Raw genomic sequence first — 14,043 nt, 5'->3', positions numbered from 1 at the left:
TGAACAGAAGGTCGTAGAGACTTTACTAAAAATATGAAAGGTTTAGGGTGTAAACCTCTATCAGCTGAATGTAAAATGATTTTTTTGATGCTTAATTCATTATGTAATATAGGCAAATGTAGATATTTACATGCAGAAATGGCATGCGCCAAGGAGTCACATATCGTAGCATTCGTGCCAGTGAGGCTGTTATTCTGAGTTGCGAATGGAATTTTTGTATAAAAGTATAAAAGTATCAGAGGATAGAACAAGAACATCTATAACACATCCACCATATGTCATGCTGAAATGAAAATAGCATGACTGGATTCACCTGATTTAGAGCAATCTGATTAAGCGATTGGTAACATGATCACATGTGAGGAACATGCTGTTCCACAAAACTACAAAAGATGACATCACAACAAATGGGAGGGCAACTGGGTTTAGAAATCACTCCTATTAGACTGTCCTCCTCATTAATATGCCCATGAGTCCAAAGAGGATGGTTCAGCATGATGTCACTTTTGGAGCACTGTCCAATCACATACATTGACCATTTATATTAGAGAAATTACACACAACTCTGACGCTGGAACACATTCACTCACTCGCTGGCTGATGGAGGCAAATTGTTAAAAACAGAAAAGAGAAGGGAATTGATTGCCTTAGTTCGACCCATTTTTAGGTTAAAAGCACCACACTATACGGGAAGCTTTCCTGAAGGTAAATATCCAGGCCTTCTTCAGTGGAAGCGTTAGCAGACATTCCCAAACTAGAAACACAAATAGAGGACAGGACCATGCCCCTTGTACAAACCTAGAATCTATGAAACGATCCTGTCACCTCTACACTTCTTCCCTTAGTATTGAAAACCTCCTAATTAAACACCATGAGGACTGTAGAACAGGATCAAAAAACCCAAATTTCGACCAAAACGCTGTTTCATCTAGTGAGCGTTAATATTCAAAACCTCACTTGCAGTTTATTTTTAGAAAAAATATGTGTTTAAAACCTTAAAATACATATCAACTTGTATGGATATGCAGTATTTAAAAAAAACTATTATATATAAAAAACAAAAAGATGAACAACACTACTTAATCACATATTACAAAAAAATCAACGTAGAGGGAAAAAAAATTGTGAAAAAAATGTATATATGTGAAAGAAAAAGAGGAAGCAAAAAGAAAAAGAAACTATCAATCAATCAAAGAAAGACAAGAGAAAATGATTCATAAATAGACCAAAGCAAAAGACACAATCCACATTACAAGCATATATGACAAGTGTATCTTTCTTATGTCTAGTATTGAATCCGTTAATTAATTTGTAGGGTTCCTTAATGTCACTTAGTTGTTTAAAGCTTTGAATGCACTATTTCCACTATGTAATCAATCCCACGGTATCTTGATCCCGACATGTTTCATTCCCAAATTCTATAAAACTGTTGTAGGGAAATTCTTCAAGGGCTTCTTTCAGCGAACAATATATGTGTCATCAACAAATAAAGACATTTTTTAAAAACGTATACTTTTCAGCATTGGGTTCAATCGGTACTTCAGACCTCATGGGGTTTGTTTCTGTTAGAATATAACAGTGACCTCGGGGAGAAGAACAACACTAATATAAGTTGTACTGCTCTGAGGAATGCAAAAGCAGTCTTCACACCCTGAGTACTTAATTCTCTAAGGTGAGGCTTACCCCACTCCAATCTTTAATCATTGAAGAGTGTGGTAGATGGAACTTCTTATTAGTAGAAAGCTCGGTCTCTAAGGATGAAAAGAGAATGGCACATTCTCAGTGCCAGGCTCAAAACACTATCGGACAAGTACAACCCCTCTCACATATTATTGTGTATAACGTGAGATAAGGGATTTCCCATAAACTTTACTACATGTTGTAGATAATTAACACTGCCATAACAACCATGGGATGGATTATATAATCAGGTAACTACTTTCTGCGGCTGATATTAAAATTATAACTTTAACCATCTGGGAATAACTAGTTTGCATGAAACATAGGGGGCACTTTGTAGTAAATTTGGGAGCCAAAAGAAATATACCTTCACAGTAAGCACCACTTACCATTAAAGGCTGAAGTCTTAAGAGCTCGCAGCTTTCTGCTCTGTTTGATCAAAATTCGGCACAGCAATTGCACTACTAGGAATGGGCCAAACTAGTGGTTTGAGAAGTATTGTACTTTTCTCTATAAGGAAATACCAAAACGAAAACATGTTTTAATTCGTTGTCCTTATAATTTGCAAGGCAGCAGTCAAACCTACCATTAGATAATCCCTCTTGGCTAATTATCCGCACATACGTGACTATTTACATAACATATAAATGGTCTGGTGCCGCCACTATGTCGGCGGTACAGCTCTACTCTTACAGGATGAAAAGGATTGCTCCCTTATTTACGCATAAATCGTCAAGGGGAGGGTTTTTTGTGTAAAAAGAACCAGCACTTATGGGATAGGAAGTACTGCTGCTCGACAGTGCTGTTTGCATGGCAGACTTCTGTTTTCACGCTCTAGGCTGCCGTTCTCAACACTGGAACACACTCAAGTGTCTCCTTCTAAAACACGTCATCCCCAAGGCTGTGTTCATACTGGATTAGATTAGATTTGTTAGTACTGGGTTTTCATGCGAGGTGAAATTCTAACCCTGCTTGTTCGCATTGTCCTCTAGTTTGTTGCACCGATGATATGTTTTTAACAGACACACTGTTCAAGTCCTGCATTCTCTGCGTAATCACTGTGACCGTAGTACAAATCTTTTTAGGCTTCTCTGTATGCCTTTCTGTGTAAGGCCTCTCTTTCATCAGACATGGTAATATATCATTGATGTGATCCAGGCTTTTCTCTAATAGAATCTGATCTTGTATGCACTCTTCTCTTAACTATGGCACCATTCTATTTAGCTCCATGATCTTCACCTTTTGTAGTATTTGCAGGACAAGGGCCCTCTGTAAAGAATGTTCACTACTACCTGTTACATTATCTCCCCCTGCAGGGTAGGTAACAGACAATTACCCGCCATAAGGATCTCGCTTAGTCTTTTTTTTTGCTATTCCCACCCCTGTAGAAGTTATGTCTCCCTCCTTGTGTGCTTGTATAAGTGGTTGGGTTTGACGGGTAATTCTGAAGTCATCTGGGTTACTTTGATTACTATGATTTACTAAAAAGGACGCCAAGATATTGGTTAGTATATCATCCGGTCTGGACTTGAAGTTTGCTAGATCTTGTGTGGTTAACGCTTTGCGTGCTTCCAGCGCCAAATCAACTAAGCCTGAACTCTCCAACAATCTTTGATCAGACAATGATTCAATTGGTGTACCAGGTTTAGGTGCTTAACCAGCGTTCAGATTACTTGGGTAGACATTGTTTCTTGGGTGTTTAACCTTTGTCCTAGTCCTAAGCATCGTTTATCAAATCGCTCAGAATGTCACCTTGTTTGTCTGTCTATATACTCAGACCCAAACCCAGATTCTTGTATTGTTTGGCCTGAGTTGTTAGGAGTTTTGAGATCTGGGGTGATGATTGAGTTTCAGCACTGTCCATAGACTGTAGCACAATATCACAATTGAGAGCCTTTTTACTAGAACCAAAGGCTGCAATCTTTGTTCCACCTTGCCCACTGTTTGGAACAGATAGAAGCTGTTTGTCAGCATTGCTTTTCCGGACCCATTTCCGCATTGGAGGTTTTGTGTGTGTCTCAGAAGAGTTTGATTGAACAAAGTATATGCATGCACCTTTATGCTTGTTATTCTTGTCTGCACTCCTCGTTTTTGATTCATTTGTATTTTGTATTTGTTTATTATTTGTATCACGCACCAAACCCTGAGGTAACTGGGCGCTTGAGAAACTTAGTGGATACATACAGAAAATGCAGGCATATTGCAGTCCAATGTAGTGACAACAATGAGGAACCCCGGTTACAGGTGGGTCAGGAAGGAGAAAAAAGCATAGTGTCTAGTATGACAAACAAAGGATGAGCAAAATCATAATAGACAGTGGTCAGTTTACATGGTAGAATCCTCTTAGTGGAGAGACTTGTTGCTCAGCCAGCTTTTTATATTGGCTATAAAGGTGAGGAATGAGGGTTCCTGTCTGAGGGGGATGGGAATGGAGTTCCATCGTTTGGCAGCTTGAACTGGGAAGCTGGCTCATCTGGCTGTTTTTAGATTGAATCTCGGTACTACCAGGTTGTGGGAGTAAGATGATCTGGTAGTGCGTGAGGGTTGATGTTTACAGATTTTGTCCACCAGATATTTCGGGGCTGAATTTGTGAGGCATTTGTGCGTGATGGCCAAGGTATGTAGTGTGATTCTGTCATGGATGGGTAGCCAGTTGGCGTTCTGTGAGAGGAAATATGGCAGGATCTGGGATGACTGAGGGCTGCTCTCAGAGAGTTATTCTGGAGTACCTGGAGTTTGTTTAGGTTATGTTTAGAAGAGCCCAGGAATAAAGTGTTACAGTAGTCGAGTTTAGATAGAACAAATGCTCTAGCCAGCATTAGGCAGCTGCTTGTTGATAGGTAAGCTTTACAGCTGTAGATCAGTTTGTTGGTATAGGCCTTGGAGGACGCCACACTGTTTACCTGTTTTTGAGAGAGAGTGTTGAATCGAGGTAGACCCACAGTGTTTTTATCTCTTTGGAGGCATTGATTATGTTATCGTCAATGACGAAGGATGAGTATCTGGTGTTGAGTTTATTCAGGCGCGCCTGAGTACCCACAATCATCAACTCTGTTTTATCGTCGTTGAGGCAAAGACTGTTGGTAGCCATCCAGGCTTGGATTTCGAGGCAGATAGCATTTAGCAGTTTGGAATCATGGTCGTAACATCCAGTAAGGGGGATGAGGACTTGAGTGTCATCTGCATAGTTAGTGTAGATGACACCCAAGTTATGCAGGCGGTCGAAGAGTAGCTTCATAAATATATTGTAAAGTGTGGGCGACACACAGGATCCCTGAGGGACACCGCAGGGTATCGGTGTGGGTCAGCTGAGGCTGACTGGGAGAAGACTCTGGTGGTCCTGTTTGATAAGAAGGATTTGACCCAGTCAGATGCATTAGTGGACAAAGCTGCCGCTGTGTTAGGGTGTTTGGTGAGAATTTGGTGGTCGACTAGGTTGAAGGCAGCATATAAGTCTAGGAGTAGGAGGATTGCTAGCTTACCATTGTCCTTCGCCTCGTCCATTTGGATCTTTAGATCTAGTAGGGCTGTCTCAGTTCCATGTCTGGGTTTGAAACCATATTGTCTGAGTCCAAGGAGTTAATTCTCCTCTATGTGCTTCTGTATTTGCAGATAAGCCACCTGATCCAGAAATTTTAGAAGGAACGGGACGGTGGTGATGGACCTATAATTAGTGGGGACATTTGGATCGAGGTTGTTTTTTTTCAGTAGAGGCATAACCCAAGCTTCCTTAAGATTGTTAGGTACTTGATTGGAGGCGAATGAGGAGTTTATCAATGCGGTGATGAAGGGGGCGAGGTCTTTGGCGCCTTCTTTTATCACGGTGGCAGGGGAAATATCACCTTGGCAATGGGAGGGTTTCAGACTTTTTATGATGTCTTCAACTTCCTTTGGGGTTACCTGAGAAAAGCTGAAAGGAGTGCACGGGTGAGGGGTTTTCTGTGGGTCAGAGGCATGCTGGGATCCGATGGTGAGGCTTGCCTTTTAGCCTTGATCTTATTTTGGAGTAAGGTGGTTTTATCTGCAAGTGCTTGCTGGATTTTAGTGCACCACTCTGCATCTTTGTTCTAGTCTTGTGTGGGCGGTGCAGGGGATTCAAGCTCTTTTAGGATACTGAAGAGTTCCTTAGTACTCAAATTTGCATTCTGGTTTCTGGCATTGTAGGTTTCTTTTTTGGCCGAGAGGATAGCCGCTTTGTAGATAGCAGAGGCTGACATAAGTGCAGTTTTGTTGATAATGGAAGGGGATTTACGCCAGGTGGATTCAGCTGATCTTTTTGTGTTACTGAGACTTTTTAGTTCGGGAGTGAACTATTTGTTAAGGTGAGCCAAAGGTGTGGCTTTCCTGAGTTTGAGAGGGGCCGTGATAACAAGGGCAGATTTAAGAGTGTTATTATAGAGGTCTACCAAGTTGAGCGGGTCAAGGTTGCTGAATGTAGTCTCATTAAGGATGTCACTAATGAGAGGCTGGAGCCTGTCTATGGTTATGTTGCGACAATTCCTAGATAGCGAAGGGGGTGCTAAAGTGGTTTTGGCTGGAGAAGGTCCAGGGATGGAGAATAGGATAAAATGATGGTGTGACCAGGCTACGGGTTCATTTTGGATAATGGAGAGCAGTTCAGGTCAGATACCCAGTCCAACGTTCTACCTTTGGAATGGGTGGGTGTTGTGATTCTGTGTATGAATCCCAAGTTAGAGATGGAGTTGTCCACAGCTAGGGCGTTATGATCATTAGGGTCTTGGAGGCCGAGGTTCATATCTCCTAAGAGGATAGTTTGGGATCCCAGTTTGGTATGAGTTGAAAGGAGGTTTAGGATGTCCTCCTCAAAGGAAGGTGAAGGGCCGGGAGGGCCGGTAGATAAGATGAAAGAGTATTGTTTGGGTGGGTGCGAGAGTTTGTTTCACTGATAGGAGTTCTGCAGAAGGGAAGCTAGCAAGGGGGATGGCTCTGAGGGCTAGATGGGTTTTGGCAATGAAGGCCACTCCTCTGCCTTTGCCTGAAGTTCTGTCTGCCCTGATGATGGTATAGCCTTCAGGTAGGGCCAGGGATAGTGCAGGTCCTGATGGCTGGTGTAGCCAGGTTTCTGTGAAAGCCAGGACATCTAGGCTGTTTGCAATAATAAGATCAGCGATCTCAGAGGCATGGGCCACAAGGGAGCGAGCTTTGATGAGGGCACCTTTAATATTAGAAGGTTGTGGAGAGGTGTTGGGTAGTTTCAGGATCACAAGGGGGGGTATGCAGTGTGAATGGTACAGTTTTGGGAGTTGAGTTAAGGATTTTTGGACATAGTGGTGGCTTTGTGGATGAAGAATTGAGAGCCTAGTTTTTGGTTCCTGGAATGGACTGAAAGTGGGATAAGAGGTGTTGGTGGTGTGGCGAAGCGATGTAGCCATTCAAGAAGGCTCAATGGCTCACTAGTAGCAATGGTTGAGGGTGCTGTGCTAGTTGGTCTGAGGTAGAGTGTAGGTGGGAGAGGTGGCAGGGAGTGTGATTGGGTGGCTGGGTTAACTAGGGGGAGGAATGATGCCAGGGCCAGAGTGGCTCTGTGGAAAGAGGACATGATGGTTTGGCAGTAGGCTGGATAGGGTTGGTTCGAAAGTTAACCCAAGGCAAGATATCTGGGGGCTGTCTCAAGGTAACACAATGGGCAGGCTGGTTACAGTTGTCAGGTTCAGGAGTTAGCACAATGGGTAAATTACTTGCGATAGGCTGGTACTAAAATTAGCACAATGGGAACATTATTTGCAGTAGGCTGGTTCAAGAATCAACACAATGGGTACATTACTTGCAATAGGCTGGTACTAAAATTAGCACAATGGATACATTATTTGCAGAAGGCTGGTTCAAGAATCAGCACAATGAGTACATTACTTGCAATAAGCTGGTACTATAATTAGCACAAAGGAAACATTATTTGCAGTAGGCTGGTTCAAGAATCAGCACAATGGGTACATTGCTTGTAATAGGCTGGTAATAAAATGAGCACAAAGGGAACATTATTCACAGTAGGCTGGTTCAAGAATCAGCACAATGGGTACATTACCTGCAATAGGCTGGTACTAAAATTAGCACAAAGGGAACATTATTTGCAGTAGGCTGGTTCAAGAATCAGCACAATGGGTGCATTACTTGTAATAGGCTGGTAATAAAATTAGCACAAAGGGAACATTATTTACAGTAGGCTGGTTCAAGAATCAGAACAATGGGTACATTACTTGCAATAGGCTGGTACTAGAATTAGCACAAAGAATACATTATTTGCAGTAGGCTGGTTCCAAGTTAGCATGATGGGTCGGATCTCTACAATAGAGCTGCTACAATAGGCTGTTATCCGGTTGGCCAAAGATCAGAAAGTCAGCAGTGACACTAAGAGGTTGATAGCAATGAATAGTGCTGGGCGGTTTCCACAATCTGCTATTTGTAAGTTTGTACCATGGTAGAAGAAAGTGTTAAGTTCAGTTAAGAGGCAGGTACCATATCAACAATGCCGTGGGTTGTATCAGAGTAGCACAATGGGTAAATGGGGTCCTACTTACAAATAGGTTGACTTAAATGTTATGAAGTTGGTGCTTGTATGTGAATCGGGACGATGATGAGTGGGAGAGTAAGTTCAGTGAATAAATCAAACCTTTGATGCAAGACGTTATGGGTCCTCGCCTTATAAGAGGGTCTAGGCGGCAAGCGGCGCTCACCGGCGAATGGCAAACAAGGCCTTTTTCTCCTGGCCTTCTATGACAGGCCAGCTTCCTTCCGCCTGCCGGCGGATGTGTGATCAATATGTAGGTTGCTTAGCAACTGAGAGGAGCCTCGATGTGAGGCCACGTTGTGCTGGCCATTTTGGGGCCAGGCACGGCTCTGTCAGGAAACAATCAGCTGATCATCAGCTTCGGCGAAAGATAAAGGAGCAGATTTTGGGTAACAGCAAGGTTCTTATCTCTATTTTATAGATAAATAGACCTTCAGTGCAAGCCTGTGTGTTTTATGTCGCCAAAGAAGTCGGAGGTTGTAGGGAATCAATATTGTTAAATTGGGGAGTCCTAGGCTCATAAAATGAACTTTATTCAATAAAGAGAAAATTGTGCGTACCTGGTTTGGGGTGGCTTGAAAAATCCTCCAAGTTAAATGTCATCCAATTAAACCATCCTACAAAACATACTACATACCTACCTTAGCAGCAACGGGTTGTGTAAATGTCACTGAGGGTAACAGATGAGACACGGAGAGGGGTTACAATATGTGGCATGGGATTTTCCATCTATGTGATGTGATGCAGGAATAAAATAAGCCTCGGTTCCACCTAGGATGCACCTAGGTATTGGCTGAAGAATAAGGTCTGAGTTTCTTCCCGAACTGCAAGTGTCGTGCTACCATTCAGGTTGCCACCAGAATAGTGTTCCTATATGCAGTGGAGTATAAAGTGAATGCCTGTTTCCTGTTTTTTCCTCACACAACCTTGTTTAATTTATTAAAACCTAGGGTTTCACCCTTTGTAACCCGGGATAATCCATACGTTGCTCACTTTTCCTTAGAGAGGCTCAGCTTTACCTCATGGTTTGTTTGAGAGCTGAAGAAAAAACCTTGAAATTCGGCATTGGGGGTGTTGGTTATGGTTGCTACTTTGTGTTCTAGTACTTCCAAGGAGAAGTACTTAAAGGAGCAACTCAAGGACCCAATGGACTTAACATGTCAATTTTTGGAGGGGTAGGTATGTATAAGGAACATGGTGGTGGTGGAATTGTCTGTCCAGTCAAGCGGGATAGATTTAAAATATTGGGGATGCTAGTGTCATATACCCATATGTGCACACCATTTCACTGGCAACCCTATCTGGAGCACTGTCACTTACATTATTTACAAGGTCTTATCATCAACTGCCCAGAGTCTCACACCACGTGACAGGTGTTGCTGTCAAATATGTCATCTTATGTTATGTTAATATGCTTTTATAATGCACCAAATCATCCCACCATTTACCAGATATTGATATTGGCCATCCATAATCACCATTTACCTGTCATTACCAAAAAAAATATTTATTTATTTGTTTGTAAGTTTTGTATAGCAATTACCCTGCCAGATGTCCATAACAGGGCTCTTTAGGAAGAGATTTACAGAAAAACAAAGCTGAGGCTTTTCATAGAGATGTGTTTTCTGCATTATGCAGCTTTCAGTGTAGGCTACAAATGGATAAAAGCAAAAATAATTAATCAAGGTTAATGAAAGAACATGCTTTGTGAAGTCATCTTGCATACAGATGACATTCTAAAGACCACGGTGTTCCATATGTCTAAGGGGTAAAAGCACCAATAAGTGGGTGCTAAATCTCCAATAGAATTCCATACAGTCATTTTCAAGGCTGAGGTGGGAAGGAAGAGCATTCCTAAGAGATTTGTCAGGCCAAACTAAGGTGTTTGGTCAAACAATAGGGAAGGAAGAACTTGGAGCAGTACTGTGGTGCCCTTTAACGGTTCCCCAGCATGTATCGGTAGAGCTGCATCAGACTCCTGATATCATTTGTGAAGGCATCATGAAGCAAAACACAGACAACAGACTTAAAGTTCAAAATAAAACACTTTATTAAATCAAATGGCAGTATGGTAGAAGGCCTGACCTTCCCTATGCTAAGGTGGTATTTCCCTTCCTGAATGAAACTAAGGAAAGTCTGAATCAAAGAGTTCAACTTAAAAATCTGTCTGTGTCCAAAATCTATACTTGCCATAACAACTAAACAATGTGTAGGGATGTCAATAACGAAAGAAATAGTGTCTAACTAACTTCTTCCAGCTCACAACTCTCTTTCAGCTCCCCTTGCACAAGTTCAAGGAAGTTCAACAAAACTCTCAAAATTACCTTCTCACACTCAAGGTAATACAGCTCCATACAATCTTCAGGGTTCCCTTCCCCAACTCCATGGTAACACAGTGCAAAGCACAGAGGTATTGAAGCTCCGTCCTCAAGACAACATTTTTAGTTCATAAACTCTCATGGTTCCCTTCCCCAAGATTAGCAACTTTGATTTCACATGTTCAGTCTTTCAAGAAGTTCAACACAAATCTAGGTCCACTTGACCCTTCTTCTGGTTTATTTCAAAAGTTAATTTGCAGTGCATTTCTTTAGTGTATTTTACAATGTCTTTGGCTTTTCATAATTCAAGGTTTACTGGTCTAGGTGCAGTTATCAGACCACGCAGGCCACCCATCACAGGTCGCGCAACCAGGATCCCCAAGCTCTTCAGCCCACACAGGTCCTTCTATCCCTGCTTCAATGTGCTCTTCACTTAACTGCATTTTTGTTGGCCTCTTGGCTTTACTTGCAGGTTCACCCTTTTCTGGCTTCTTCTGGTTAGCCTCTTGGCTATACCAAAATGTGTCACACACCTATTCACTCAAATTAAACAGGGAAGACCACATTTCACAATCTAGTGATATCCCTATCTTTTTTTTGGGAGAGGTTAGGCAGTATATATGTGAAAGGTAGTTGGATATTAACAACAGTTAGACCTTGACACTATTTATCTCTAATAAGTTTACATTTTATTAAGAATAGAAATGTAAAAAAAACACATAGTAGTGACATATTATTGAAAAATATATTGCATGCATATTAAAAACTATTATAAAAAACACAATGGTCTTTGTGACATGATCTCCCTAGTGATAGGAGGTTGAGCAATCAATCAGCTCAATTAATTACAGAAGAGCATCAGAATTAATTATAGACTTTCTGTTATTGACAAACTTTTTTTTTTTACAGAGAGTTGCAGTTAAACCATCACTGGAGCTTCGAACTTGACATGTTTCTGGTCTCAGTGTTAGTATGGAACATTCGTCAACAAGTGAGTCACTTTGACTATAAATGGGTTAAAATGATTACTTCTTTAATTGAAGACTTTTCCCGTTTTGGCTGGTGAAACTGTTTTAGCACGTGTATACAGCCCTCGAATGGTGGGTCCATATGTTTTCAGGATGCCTTCCATATGAAGAATCTTTATTCTATTTAGTGTATGATCTCTACATAGTGCAATTTTCTTTTGTTTGAAATGGGGCTGTGTCTGGCTATGGTAGGGTGAAAATATACGAGTGGTCAGTTCCATAGAATGGTCTTTGGTCACCTTTAAATCTTAATTGCAGTCTTAGTTTACGATGCTTATCAGGCATCGCATGTTAGATATCTTCATCCGCTAGTCTCAAATCTTAAAGAGAGGTTTGTCTTTATAACCCAGTGTTGAGAATCTTTTCTCGTTGTGAGATCTGGCGGTAAACTCTGCGGTCCGCTTCTGAAGTGAAACAAATGGACCCATGCATAGGGAACATCTCTTGATAGAACCTGAACACACCTATTGACAGCCTTGGACTTGCCGAACTGTGTTTATTCTTAAAGATCACTTTGTCATGGTTGTGCCCATATTCCACCTTTCTATAGCAGTTTTTCATAATTGCACTCTTTCTTATATTTAACTTTCATATGAACATTTCCTCTTTGGCTGTCTCTTGCTTTGCCCATAGAAATTGTGCATTATTCTACCTTAGCATAAGTTGAATTACAAGGTTTCATTCAGTTCAGTATTAACTGAGCATTTGTTATGCTCAATTTCAAGTTTTCAAGTTTTCCTTCAGTTCGCTATTCAATATGCATTTGGTATATTTAATTCCAACTTTCCATTCGGGATACGTATTCAAAATTTCAAAATATATTCATTATGTTCAATTTCAGATTTCCGTTCATTTGGCACTTAATATGCATTCACTTTGTTAAATTTCGGGTTCCAATAGGTTTGGTAATTCATTTGCATTCATCCGCAGCCCGGTCAGCCAGTGGCTTGCTTTGACAATCAACAGTCTCCGGCGTTGCTCATCAGCGGCTCCTGCTGCTTAGGTCATCATCAGCGGTTGGCCAACCAGCTTCAGCAAGTCCTGCTCGAACATCGGGGCTTGCTGTGCACACGCTGATGGCTCTGTCGCCTCTGAAAGGACACAGATGGCATCCCGCTTCCCTCTGTGACACAGCAGCTCCTGTTGCAGCTTCCTCGATTTTGAGGCTCCCTCTATGGGCTGCTGGCCGGCGTCCTGGCTCCTCCTCAGGTCCCACCATGGCAATCTCCTACAAAAACGGGTCCACTGCTGGTCTTCTCCCTACAGGCCTCCCTGTTTCTCCACCCTGCAGTGTGCTCTAACTCTCTCTTTATACACCTTCAACCTTTTAACAGGTTGCAGGTACAACTCCTTAATTAGGTATGCCTGACTACTGTAAAGGGAACATACTCTGCAGGCATCTTCCTCTTCCCAGTACCAGAGTGGTAAAATGAAAGTGTAGTGTGCATTCCTCTCAGTCTCCTCTTCTTTGTCCCAGTACTTTTAAAGATTGAATTCGGAAACATGAGGGAAGAGGTCTCACACTAACTCATAAAGGTTGTGGATGGGGTTGGTTGGTCACAATTAGGAAAGGAGGATACCATGTCTCGCCTGAGGGTACCCTACTCCAAAACTCTGAAGACCTTCCACCCAGGTGATCCCTCTGTCGCTTCTCCACCCCCAGGGTTTGGCTCCAAAAGTGATGGCCTCTTCCTCGCCATCTGAGAAGAGGATTTAGGGGGTTTAGTAGTGAGAATACTCTCAGGTTTCTCACATACCCTTCCCCAATGCGGGAGGGTGCTTCTCATGGAAACCAGCAGGGAATTCCACGTTACCTTGCTCTCGACCTTTCTGGTGTTCCAATGTGAAGCAATATGGCTGAAGGTCCAAGAAGCACTGCATTACCCAAGTGTTGGATTCTTTCTTCGGACTTACCTAACTAGAGGAGAGTGGTCTGTTATCAAGTGCAGCCTATGACCCAAGAGGTAATACTTTAGATGAATCACAGCCCACTTGATTGCCAATGCCTCTAACACAATGACTTAATAGGTTTTCCCTCTGGGAAAGAGCCTTCTGCTGATGTAGAGAATTGGGTGTTCAAGACCATCATATTTTTGTGACAGAATGGCTCCTAATCCCATTAAGGAAGCATCACTCTGGAGGATTAATTCTTTAGAGAAATCTGCTACTCTCAGAATAGGGCTTTGGCATAGGGCTTGTTTCAAGGTTGTATAACATATTCCATCCTCTTCTTTCCATCTGATCTTTTTGGGCTCAGCATTTTTTGTTTGTCAGTTTGGATGTTTTGCTAGAAAAATGTGGAATAAATCTGTGGTAATATCCGATTAGTCCCAAAAAGGCCCTTAGATCTTCCTTAGTTTTTAGAGTGGGTGTATCAAGGACAGCTCTCACTTTCTTTTGTTGTGGTCGGACCGTGCAATTGCCCCCAAAGTACCTCAAATACTTTACCACAGAAAGGGTCAGCTTGCACTTTTTGGTATTAGCAGTCAGC

This window comes from Ambystoma mexicanum, chromosome 11 (assembly GCF_040938575.1).
Source record: "Ambystoma mexicanum isolate Mex_15411 chromosome 11, UKY_AmexF1_1, whole genome shotgun sequence".
Lineage (NCBI taxonomy): Eukaryota > Metazoa > Chordata > Amphibia > Caudata > Ambystomatidae > Ambystoma > Ambystoma mexicanum.
This window is presented reverse-complemented; position numbering follows the sequence as displayed.